Raw genomic sequence first — 12215 nt, forward strand, 5'->3', positions numbered from 1 at the left:
AACCAAGGAGTTTGTAAGGGCAAGGAGATCGCCTACTTCGTGAAGATCTACCGCTAGTGAGGCAAGTCCTGTGTGGGCGATGGCCATGGTGGGATAGACAAGGTTGCTTCTTCGTGGACCCTTTGTGGGTGGTTGCTTCTTCGTGGACCCTTCATGGGTGGAGCCCTGTGTGGACTCGCACAACCGTTACCCTTGGGTGGAGCCCTGTGTGGACTCGCGCAACCATTACCCTTCGTGGGTTGAAGTCTCCATCAACGTGGATGTAGGATAGCACCACCTATCCGAACCACGAGAAAAACATCCGTGTCTCCAATTGCGTTTGATTTCTCCAAACCCTTCCCTTACATTCTTGCAAGTTGCATGCTTTACTTTCCGCTGCCAATATACTCTTTGCATGCTTGCTTGAATTGTGTGATGATTGCTTGACTTGTCCCAAAATAGCTAAAATCTGCCAAGAACTAAAATTGGGAAAAGGTTAAGTTTTTATTTGGTCAAGTAGTCTAATCACCCCCCTCTAGACATACTTTCGATCCTACAAGTGGTATCAGAGCTTTGGTCTCCATTTGCTTTGATCTCCATAGCTTTGGTGATCATAGCCTTGGTTTCACAACCTAGGAGAGTATGGCGTCTAGCGAGGGAAATTATCACCGTAGAGGTCCTTACTTTGATGGTACTAATTTTGCTAGTTGGAAGCATAAAATGAAAATGCATATTCTTGGACATAACCCCGCCGTTTGGGCTATTGTGTGTGTTGGCTTGCAAGGTAAATTCTTTGATGGGAGAGAACCAAACCGTGAAGCTACTGCGGATGAGTTGAAGATGTTGCAATACAATGCTCAAGCTTGTGATATTCTCTTCAACGGATTGTGCCCCGAAGAATTCAACAAAATCATCCGTCTTGAGAATGCGAAGGAAATTTGGGACACTTTGATTGATATGCACGAAGGTACCGACTCCGTCAAGGAATCCAAGTTGGATGTGCTTCAAAGCCAACTTGACAAGTTCAAGATGAAGGATGGTGAAGGTGTCGCTGAAATGTACTCTAGGCTTGCTCTCATCACAAATGAGATTTCCGGCTTAGGAAGTGAAGATATGACCGATAGATTCATCATCAAGAAGATCCTAAGAGCCTTGGATGGAAAATATGATACCGTGTGCACATTGATCCAAATGATGCCCAATTATAAAGATCTCAAGCCAACGGAGGTGATTGGAAGAATTGTTGCTCATGAGATGTCACTTAAGGATAAAGAGGAACTTCACAACAAATCAAGTGGTGCCTATAAAGCCTCAGGTGAAGCCCCTACATCATCAAGTGAGAAACAAGACTTCAATGAAGAATTGAGCTTAATGGTGAAGAACTTCAACAAGTTCTACAAGAATAGAAGCAAAGATAGAAGCTCCAAGTCAAGGTCCTACAATGACAAAAGATCTTCTAGTCGAGAGCGAAACTGCTACAATTGTGGAAGACCCGGACACTATTCCAATGAGTGTACGGCTCCCTACAAGAGAAGAGAAGATTCTCCAAAAATAAGAAGCAAAGGATCACCACCAAGAGAGAGAAGGAGTAGAGATGATCGTTATGAACGAAGATACTCACGGAGAAGCAAGGATTCGGAAAGGAAGGAAAAATCATCAAGGAGCTACACAAGACGAAGACATCAAGCTCATGTTGGTGAATGGGTATCCGGCTCCGACTCCGACAGCCACTCCGAGAGAAGTTATCACTCCGACTCCGAAGATACTCAAGATGAAGGTGTTTCCGGTCTAGCACTTGTGTCAACCAACTCCTACGACATATTTGACTCACCAAATGAAGGAATTGGAAGATGCTTCATGGCCAAAGGTCCTAAGGTAACACACCCCGAGTATGTTGATTTCAATAGTGATGAAGATGACTTGTTAGGTGATGATTTGCTTGGTGACAACTCTAGTGATGAATACTATGATGAAATGTCAATTAAACATGCTAATCAAGATAAAACGAATGACAATGATAAGGAGAAGATTGAGGCCCTAACTAAAGAACTAAACACTCTTAAGTTAGCTCATGAAACCATCTTCGAAGATCATCGAGAACTTTTAAGAGCTCATGAGAAATTACGCTTTGAAAAGCTCAATCTTGAGCAAGAGCATGAGTTCTTAAAGGCAATCAATAATGATCTCCGCAAGAAAAGTTCTTCTTACATTGCCAAGCGTTTACTCTTATCCACTTACATGCCTCAAGTCAAGTCTAGTAACAAGAAAGATTCTTCCTCTAGTAGTAACAATGATCATGCTAAATCCAATATTGTTGCTTCTAGTAGTTCTCTTGATTCCACTAATGATTCTCTTAGCCAAGTTACACTTGAGCAAGAAAATAGTTTATTGAAGGGAATTATAGAGAAAGGAGTGTACAAAAGCCTTGCCAGGAGTAAGCAATTCGAGGAAATTGTGCGCAAGCAAGGAATGCACCGGAAGAATCAAGGTGTTGGTTTTGAACGAAAGTTCGATGCCAATGGAGTTGAGTGGGAAGAAGATCAATACCCCAAGACGAAGTTTGTTCCTCAACAAGAGAAGTATACTTCTTTCAAGGGGACACAAGCTCAAGATGATCTTCCACCACAAGACTACAAGCAAAAAGGCAAGGAAAAGCTTCAAGAGGAAATTGATGCATTTGAAGAAGCTCCAAAGACCTTAGTCAAGTGGATTCCCAAGACTACTTCAAGTTCCACTTCATCAAGTACGACTACAACTCCAAGGATTCCCATCAAGATGATGTGGATCCAAAAGAAGAAGAACTAGAGAGTTCTTGAGGGTGACTCCTCCAACATACTTCACTCTTATCATTTTGGCAAGAACAAGTGCAATCAACTTCCACATCTTGCACTAGTTCAAGGAGTCACAAACCCTCTTATTGGTAAGACAAGGGACAAGGTAACCTAAAAGTTTTCATGGACATCATCTTGTGTGTGCGTCACTCTATGTCTATGGATATCCTTGTTTGTTCCTTGTGGGACTAACCCATGTAGGTATTGAAAGTGTAATTCACTCAAATGGATAGCTCCAAGAGATCTACATCAACATTGAGCATCCACATCTTCAACATCTACATGAAGTCATCATCGACAAAACCCAAGGTTAGTTCATCCCTCTTAGGGGGGATATCACATCTAGGGGGAGCTTTACTCTAAGACTTGAGCTAAAGCAACTCTAAAGATGTGAACAAAACAATGCTTTATGTAAAAGTGGTAACCCCACTCGAGCTTAAACGATGAGTATGACCTATGATCAAGTGCTCTCACTTGACTCCTAAGTCAATATACTCATATATAGATGACCTTGTCATCGCAAATTGCTTGATAGATGCTAGAATTGGTTGTGCATGCTTTGTCACATATTTCATTTGCCATCTTATTGTGTGAGCATGCTGGTTGCATATTTTACTCATTCGAGGACATCCACTTGTTGTTTTGATTGTTTGGCTTTATTTTCTTTTGCCAAGTGGATGGACAAGAATGCCTAAGTACCTCCTCTAGCTATCTATGCTTTTCTCGTCTCAAACTCTATTCATGCTGCATCACAAAATTTGATCAAGTCAGATTCGAACCACTCTGTGTGAGGAGCGCTCGGAGTCCCCGATTCGTCATAGACTTAAACTTCCAAAACCTCTTTATGATTCTCGGTCTGACCGATACTCCACTTTCGGTCCTACCAAGATCATTAAGTTGATCTAGGTTTTCGATCTCGGTGCAACCGATTTGAACATTTCGGTCACACCGAGTTTCAGTAACTGCACGCAGTTATGAATCTCGGTGCCACCGAGTTGTTCCACTCGGTCACACCAACAGGGTCGGGCTATATATAGTCACGGGCAAAATTTGGAAATTTCTCCGAACCCCTTCGCCCGCGCGATAGCCTGCTCTGCCCTCGTGGTCTCCGGATCGTCTTCTCGCCACCAGCCGCCTCCAGTAGCTGGTCTCCGTCGCCGTCAACGGGAATTCTGCCCCGCCGTTGCCGCCGTAGCAAGTCCCCGCCGAACTAGGGTATGGACTTGATCTTTGTGCTATTCCCCAATTTGATTCCTAGCACATTGTGATCATATTGATTCTTTCCACGATTGAAACACTCCTATCCAGTCAATACGCTCATAGATTAGGTTTGATTCGAAAATTCTAGGTTTAGGTTTCCGCCGAAACCATCTCGGACCCACCGAGTTGAAAAACTCGGTCCCACCGATTTGGCTTATGCCATTGCACAAGTGAGACTCGGTCTGACCGAGAATTACTTATCGGTGTGACCGATTTTGGAACTCAGTGAAACCCTAGCAGTCTCGGTGCCACCGAACTGTGACTCGGTCCTACCGAGTTCACTAGTTTAGGTTCCAAAACTGCTTCGGTATCACCGAGTTTGAAAATTGGTAGATCCAAGATGATTTCAGTGGGAAACTAAAACTAAGTTTTTGGATCATTCTTTTTGCAAAAATCTCTGCATTTTGTGATGCTCATCCTTTCTACCTCATCTATAATCTGTTCACAGGGTCAGCAGTCAGTTTGCAGCATGTCTGATCAAAGTGATAGCCAAAACATGTCAGAGCAGCAGGTGCACATGAGTGAGGGCACTAGTCCCTCAAGTTCTTCAGATGAAGGCAGCAGGAGCACTCCTAGCAACCTGCCAAAAGCTGCCACGAGATAGAGGAAGAAGAGGACTTCTGATTCCGAAGATGAAGACTATGTGGCAGAGGAAGAGGCCACTTCCAAGAGAGTTGAGCCAGCTCAAGGCACTAAGCCAGGCCTGAAAATCAAAAGGCCAGCAGGCAGGCAGCCAATGTCAAAGGCCAGAATGTCAAATGAGAAGCCCATAGAGCCAGTTGCAGCTGAGGGCAAGAAAAGAAAGGAAAGGGTGAAGAAGACTGTGGCTAGAGTGCTTGGCAAAGCTTCCATCATGGAAGAGGAAGAAGAAGAAGAGGTGGCTGCACCAGCACCCAAGGCACCCAAGCTGATGGGTGATGCTATCAAATCAGGGGCTACTGCATCTAAGCCCAAGGCTACACCAAAGGCCAAGACAGCACCTAAGAGAAACACAAGAAGCATTCCTGCAGCTGAGAAGAACAAGGCCCCAGTGCCTGAGACTATTGCTGAAGAAGAGGAAGAGAATGTCCTAAGGAAGCTAAAGCCCAAGATCCCAGACCACAACGATGCTCATCCTGTGGCTGAGGATATGAAGCTCAGGAGAGATTCAGGGCTGAGGAAGTGGAGAGAAGCAGATCTGTATGCTTCAAGGAGAAGGACTGCCGTGGACTATAGATTTCACACCAAGGAGCAGCAAGATTTCTATGAGACTGTGCTGCTAGATAAGAAGCCTATTGTCTGTGATATGCGATGGGTTGATTGGAGATACATCAAGGACAATGAGGAGCACTATCCTGGAGTGCAGGACAGCTTCATAGCTTGTGGAGTAGCTGACTTTGTTGGGCAGAAGCTCACAAAGTGGAACGAGGAACTTATCATGCAGTTCTACTCCACAGCTCACTTTTATCCAGATGGGAGGATCACATGGATGTCTGAGGGTACGAGGTACCAATCCACTATTGAGGAATGGGCAAAGTTGATTAATGCCCCAGAGGAGCATGATGATGACATGGACATATATGCCAAGAAGAAGATGGACCACAACTCAATGTCCAATATGTACAAGGAGATCCCAAATGAAGCACTTGATACCTTCAAGTTTGGCTCAGTACATTACCTTCTGTCAGGGCTCCCGACGATCAATTGGATACTAAGGCACACCTTACTGCCCAAGTCAGGTGATCACAAGATGATCAGAGGCCATGCTATCAACCTGCTACATGTGTTTGATGTGCCTCAGAAGTTCAAGGTGATGAGCCTCATAGTGGAAACAATCAAGAGGACTGCAGCAGACCAGAAGAGGAGCTGCGGATATGCCCCTCAGATTCAGGAGCTCATCAACTCCAAGATGGGCACGGGCATATATTTATTGGACAAGGAGCATTTGCCCATCCATCCAGATTTTGAGAACAATGAAGTTGTGATGACTGAGAACGAGCCATCGTCTGCACAAGCTTACGCAAAGAAGGAGAAGGCGAGGAAGGAGAAAGCTGCCAAGATGCCTACTCAAGAGGAGGCATCTGAATATTTCTTGAAGACCAAACAAGAGCAGCTTGATTACTTGATTGCATCCACGCTAAGGATTGAGCAAAGTCTGGCCACCCTCACTCAGAATCAGCAGAGCCTAGAGAGAATCATGGAACAGAAGTTCTATGACTTGGATGTCAAAGTAACGGAAGTTCAGTCTGCAGTGGAGCAGCTCCAGGAGGACATGCAGGAGAGGAGAGGCAGGACAACCACTCATGCCTTTGCCAGAGTGCCAAGAGGTCCGAGGTCGTCTGCCGTGCCAGTTGCTGACACAAGAGCCACCACCTCAGCACCAGCCACAGCCTTAGTTCCACCAGCTCCAGCATCTACTTCAGCTCCAACTCCAGCGTCTACTTCATCATCTACCGAAGCCTTCGTCCTTGGAGTGATCCGGACTCCACCACCACCAGAAGATCAAGCCTGAGCGTCGATCTAGTGCTATGCATTTTCTAGGAACTTTTTGGTAACTTGTTGCCAAAGGGGGAGAAGATGTATAGATCATAGGCTTCGAGAGAGAGAGAGTGTTGCTTTTTTCTCTTGCTTTATTTGGTGGTTTTTCGAACTTGTTTGCTTTTGAGTGCTTGAGATACTACGTCATTATTTGTGAGACATTGATGATCATGTGTTTGATCATAATCTACACTTAATGTTTGCTTAATGCTATTATCTCATCTATCTTATGTGATCATTCACTATTCTTGGTGATGAGTGCATGTATTTCATTCTTATCATTTTAAGCGCTCCACCAAGATGTATGTGACATGGAAGAGTAACCCATGACTCTAACTCCTTGTGCATTTGCAGTCCAAAGCAAATTTTAAATATGCACAAATTTAGGGGGAGCTCTTACTTATCACATACTTCTCAAAGCGACGATATATTCATGCTTATTATCATTTGTCGAAGCTTTGATCTATATGTTGTCATCAATTACCAAAAAGGGGGAGATTGAAAGTGCAACTATCCCTAGGTGGTTTTGGTAATTCATAAAAACATATAGCTCATTGAGCTAATGCTATTCCAAGATGATTATTTCAGGAAAGCTCAATGATTGGCATGGCATGGATGTGAAAGTGGAACCCTCAAAATGCTAAGGACAAAGGATTGGCTCAAGCTCAAAAGCTCAAGACTCTTCATTTTATACTTTAGTGATCCAAGATCACATTGAGTCTTTAGGAAAAGCCAATACTATCAAGGAGGGATGAGGTGTTGCTTAATGAGCCTCTTGCTTCATGTGCTTAGTGATATGCTCCAAAACCCTCAACTACTTTCCCATATCCACATATGACCTAAACCATAAGCCAAACTCGGTCCTACCGATTCTTCCTATCCGGCACCACCGAGTTTTCATTTGTCATAAGCCACTGCCAAACCCTAGCAATTCGGTTCTACCGATAAGGATCTCGGTCTCACCGAGATGGGGTTGCAAACTCTCTTGTTTCCCTTTCGTAACTTTTCGGTCCCACCGAAAGAGCGAATCGGTCCCACCGAGATTGCAATGTAAACTCAGTGTTTCCCCTTTGTAACTTTTCGGTCTCACCGAAAGAGCAAATCGGTCCCACCGAGTTTGCCTGACCAACTCTCTGGTTAGCTAATTACCAAATTCGGTCTCACCGAGTTTGTGTAATCGGTCTCACCGAGATTACGTTATGCCCAAACCCTAACCATATCGGTCCTACCGAGTTGCATGTCAGTCCCACCGAAAATCTCTAACGGTCACTAGGTTTACATTTTCGGTCCGAGCGAGTTTATTGATTCGGTTCCACCGAGATTGGAAAACTATGTAACGGTTGGATTTTGTGTGGAGGCTATATATACCCCTCCACCTTCTTCTCATTCGATGAGAGAGCCATCAGAACACACACACCATTCCAACTCATATGTTCTGAGAGAGAACCACCTACTCATGTGTTGAGACCAAGACATTCCATTCCTACCATATGAATCTTGATCTCTAGCCTTCCCAAGTTGCTTTCCACTCAAATCTTCTTTCCACCAAATCCAAATCCTATGAGAGAGAGTTGAGTGTTGGGGAGACTATCATTTGAAGCACAAGAGCAAGGAGTTCATTACCTACACACCATTTGTTACTTCTTGGAGAGTGGTGTCTCCTAGATTGGCTAGGTGTCACTTGGGAGCCTCCGACAAGATTGTGGAGTTGAACCAAGGAGTTTGTAAGGGCAAGGAGATCGCCTACTTCGTGAAGATCTACGGCTAGTGAGGCAAGTCCTGTGTGGGCGATGGCCATGGTGGGATAGACAAGGTTGCTTCTTCGTGGACCCTTTGTGGGTGGTTGCTTCTTCGTGGACCCTTCATGGGTGGAGCCCTGTGTGGACTCACGCAACCGTTACCCTTGGGTGGAGCCCTGTGTGGACTCGCGCAACCGTTACCCTTCGTGGGTTGAAGTCTCCATCAACGTGGATGTAGGATAGCACCACCTATCCGAACCACGGGAAAAACATCCGTGTCTCCAATTACGTTTGATTTCTCCAAACCCTTCCCTTACATTCTTGCAAGTTGCATGCTTTACTTTCCGCTGCCAATATACTCTTTGCATGCTTGCTTGAATTGTGTGATGATTGCTTGACTTGTCCCAAAATAGCTAAAATCTGCCAAGAACTAAAATTGGGAAAAGGTTAGGTTTTTATTTGGTCAAGTAGTCTAATCACCCCCCCTCTAGACATACTTTCGATCCTACAGGATCACATCATTAGAGAATGATGTGATTGAATTGACCCATTCCGTTAGCTTAGCACGATGATCGTTTAGTTTGTTGCTACTGCTTTCTTCATGACTTATACATGTTCCTCTAACTATGAGATTATGCAACTCCTGAATATCGGAGGAACACTTTGTGTCCTACCTAACGTCACAACATAACTGGGTGATTATAAAGGTGCTCTACAGGTGTCTCCGATGGTACTTTTTGAGTTGGCATAGATCGAGATTAGGATTTGTCACTCCGATTGTCGGAGAGGTATCTCTGGGCCCTCTCGGTAATGAATATCAATATAAGCCTTGCAGGCAATGTGACTAATGAGTTAGTTGCGGTATGATGCATTACGGAATGAGTAAAGAGACTTGCCGGTAACGAGATTGAACTAGGTATTGAGATACCGATGATCGAATCTCGGGCAAGTAACATACCAATGACAAAGGGAACAACGTATGTTGTTATGCGGTTTGACCGATAAAGTTCTTCATAGAATATGTAGGAGCCAATATGAACATCTAGGTTCCGCTATTGGTTATTGACCGGAGACGTGTCTCGGTCATGTCTACATAGTTCTCGAACCCATAGGGTCCGTACGCTTAACGTTTGGTGACGATCAGTATTATGAGTTTATGTGATTTGATGTACCGAAGATAGTTCAGAGTCCCGGATGAGATCGGAGACATGACGAGGAGTCTTGAAATGGTCGAGACGTAAAGATCGATATATTAGACGACTATATTAGGACATCGAAAGGTTTCGAGTGATTCAGGTATTTTTCGGAGTTCCGGGGAGTTACGAGAATACGGGGAAGAAGTATTGGGCCTCATGGGCCAAGTGGTGGAAGAGAGGAGGCAGGGTGCGCGGCTCCCCTAGCCCAAACCGAATTGGACTAGGGGGCCGGCCCCCCTTTCCTCCTTTCCTCCCTCTCCTTCCTTCTCCTCTTCCCCCTTCCTTTCCTCCTCCTAGTAGGAGTAGGAAAGGGGAGTCCTACTCCTACTAGGAGGAGGACTCCTCCTCCTAGCGCGCCCTATAGGGGCCGGCCGGCCTCCCCCCTTGCTCCTTTATATATGGGGGCAGGGGCACCCCATACACACAACAATTGATCTGTTGATCTCTTAGCCGTGTGCGGTGCCCCCCTCCACCATAATCCACCTCGGTTATATTGTAGCGGTGCTTAGGCGAAGCCCTGCGTCGGTAGCTTCATCAACATCGTCACCACGATGTCGTGCTGATGAAACTCTCCCTCGAGCTCTACTGGATCGTGAGTTTGCGGGACGTCACCGAGCTGAACGTGTGCTGAACGCGGAGGTGCTGTACGTTCGGTACTGAAGATCGGTCGATCGTGAAGACGTACGACTACATCAACCGCGTTGTTATAACGCTTCTGCTTAATGGTCTACAAGGGTACGTGGACGACACTCTCCCCTCTCGTTGCTATGCATCACCATGATCTTGCGTGTGCGTAGGAAAATTTTGAAATTACTTCGTTCCCCAATTGCATCATCCTCTCCTTTTCGAGGAAATACCAACGCGGATCACAAGCATCATAAGTGTCCAATCATTAGCATTCTTTAATATATAATTCAATAGTTCTTCAGCTTGTTCAACAGTTCATTCCCTGAAAACACAACTAGCAAAACTATCTAGGTAGTCCCTAGCAGCATCGGTTAGTCCATTATAGAAGATCATGTATTTCATTTTTCTTAAGAGGATGATCAGGCAAAGCATTAAGTAATTGGAGATGTCTCCCCATAGCTTGAGGAAGACTCTCTTCTTCAATTTGCACAAAGTTAAATATTTCCTGTAAGGCAGCTTGTTTCTTATGAGCAGGAAAATATTTTTTAGAGAAGTAATATATCATATCCTGGGGACTATGCACACAACCAGGAGGAAGAGTATTAAACCAATTCTTAGCATCACCCTTTAATGAGGACGGAAACAACTTAAGAGTATATTAGTAGTGATTTTTTTCCTCATGAGAAAATAGGGTGGCTATATCATTCAATTAGTAAGGTGTGCCACAATAGATTCAGATTCATAACCATGAACATGATCATATTCAACCAAAGTAAATAACTTAGTATCGATAGAGAATTCGTAATACTTATTGGTAATAAAGATAGGAGAAGTAGCAAACTTAGTATCACATTTCATTTTCTCCATCATAGACTTTTCTTTCAGCTTACTCAGTAATTTCTTGACATCATCTCTATTATCAGGTATCTTAGTAATTTCAACTCTAGTAGGAGAGCTAGGAATAATAGGTGAATCATAATTTTTTCATCAGTTTCAACATTCTCAATTTCTTTAGCTTTAGCAATTTGTTCATCAAGAAATTCACCTAGTGGCACATTATTATCAAGCAGAGTACTAGCATCATCACAAGTGTCATTCATAGCAGAAGCAGTATCATCAATAACTTGTGGCATATCAGATTGAATAGTAGGAGACGATGTCGCAAGTCTACTCAAAACAGATGGTGAATCAAGTGCGGAGCTAGATGATAGTTCCTTACCTCCCCTCGTCTTAGAGGGTACGATGTTGGTCTTGGCATCTTTTAGATTCTTGATAGTGATCAACAAATATAATTCCCAAGTGACTCAACAAATAGAGCTATGCTCCCAAGCAACGGCGCTAGAAAAAGTTCTTGATAACCCACAAGTATAGGGGACCGTGATACTCTTCAAGGATAGTATTTCACCCAAATTTATTGATTCGGCACAAGGGAAGCCAAAGAATATTTGTAAGTATTAGCAGTTGAGTTCTCAATTGAACCGCACCTAGAGAACTAAATATCTACAGCAAAGTGTTTAGTAGCACAGTAGTTTGATAGATTGATAGTTTGATAGTAGTAGCAACATTAGCAATAGTAACAGAAACAGTAAAAGTAGCAGTTTTGTAGTGATTGTAACAGCAACAACAACGAAAGTAACTTAGCAAAGATCAATATGTGAAAAGCATAGGCATTGGACCAGTGATGGATATTTGTGTTGGATAACATTCATCATGTAACAGTCACAACCTAGAGTGATACACAATAGCTCCAATTCATCAATGTAACGTATGCATGTATTCCTTATATAGTCATATGTGCTTATAATAAGAACTTGAATGACATCTTTTGTCCTACCCTTCCGTGGCAGCGGGATCCATAAGGAAATCTAAGGGATATTAAGGCCTCCTTTTAATAGAGAAACATAACAAAGCATTAGCACTTAGTGAATACATGAACTCCTCATACTACGGTAATCACCAAAAAGAATCCCAATTATTTTCACCTTGGGGTATGTGGATCATAACACATAATAGGTGCATGTAACTTGCAAGAGAGGATCCAAAACACGCTTATATTCATGAAAATA

This window comes from Triticum urartu, chromosome 2 (assembly GCF_003073215.2).
Source record: "Triticum urartu cultivar G1812 chromosome 2, Tu2.1, whole genome shotgun sequence".
In the NCBI taxonomy this organism is placed as follows: Eukaryota; Viridiplantae; Streptophyta; class Magnoliopsida; order Poales; family Poaceae; genus Triticum; species Triticum urartu.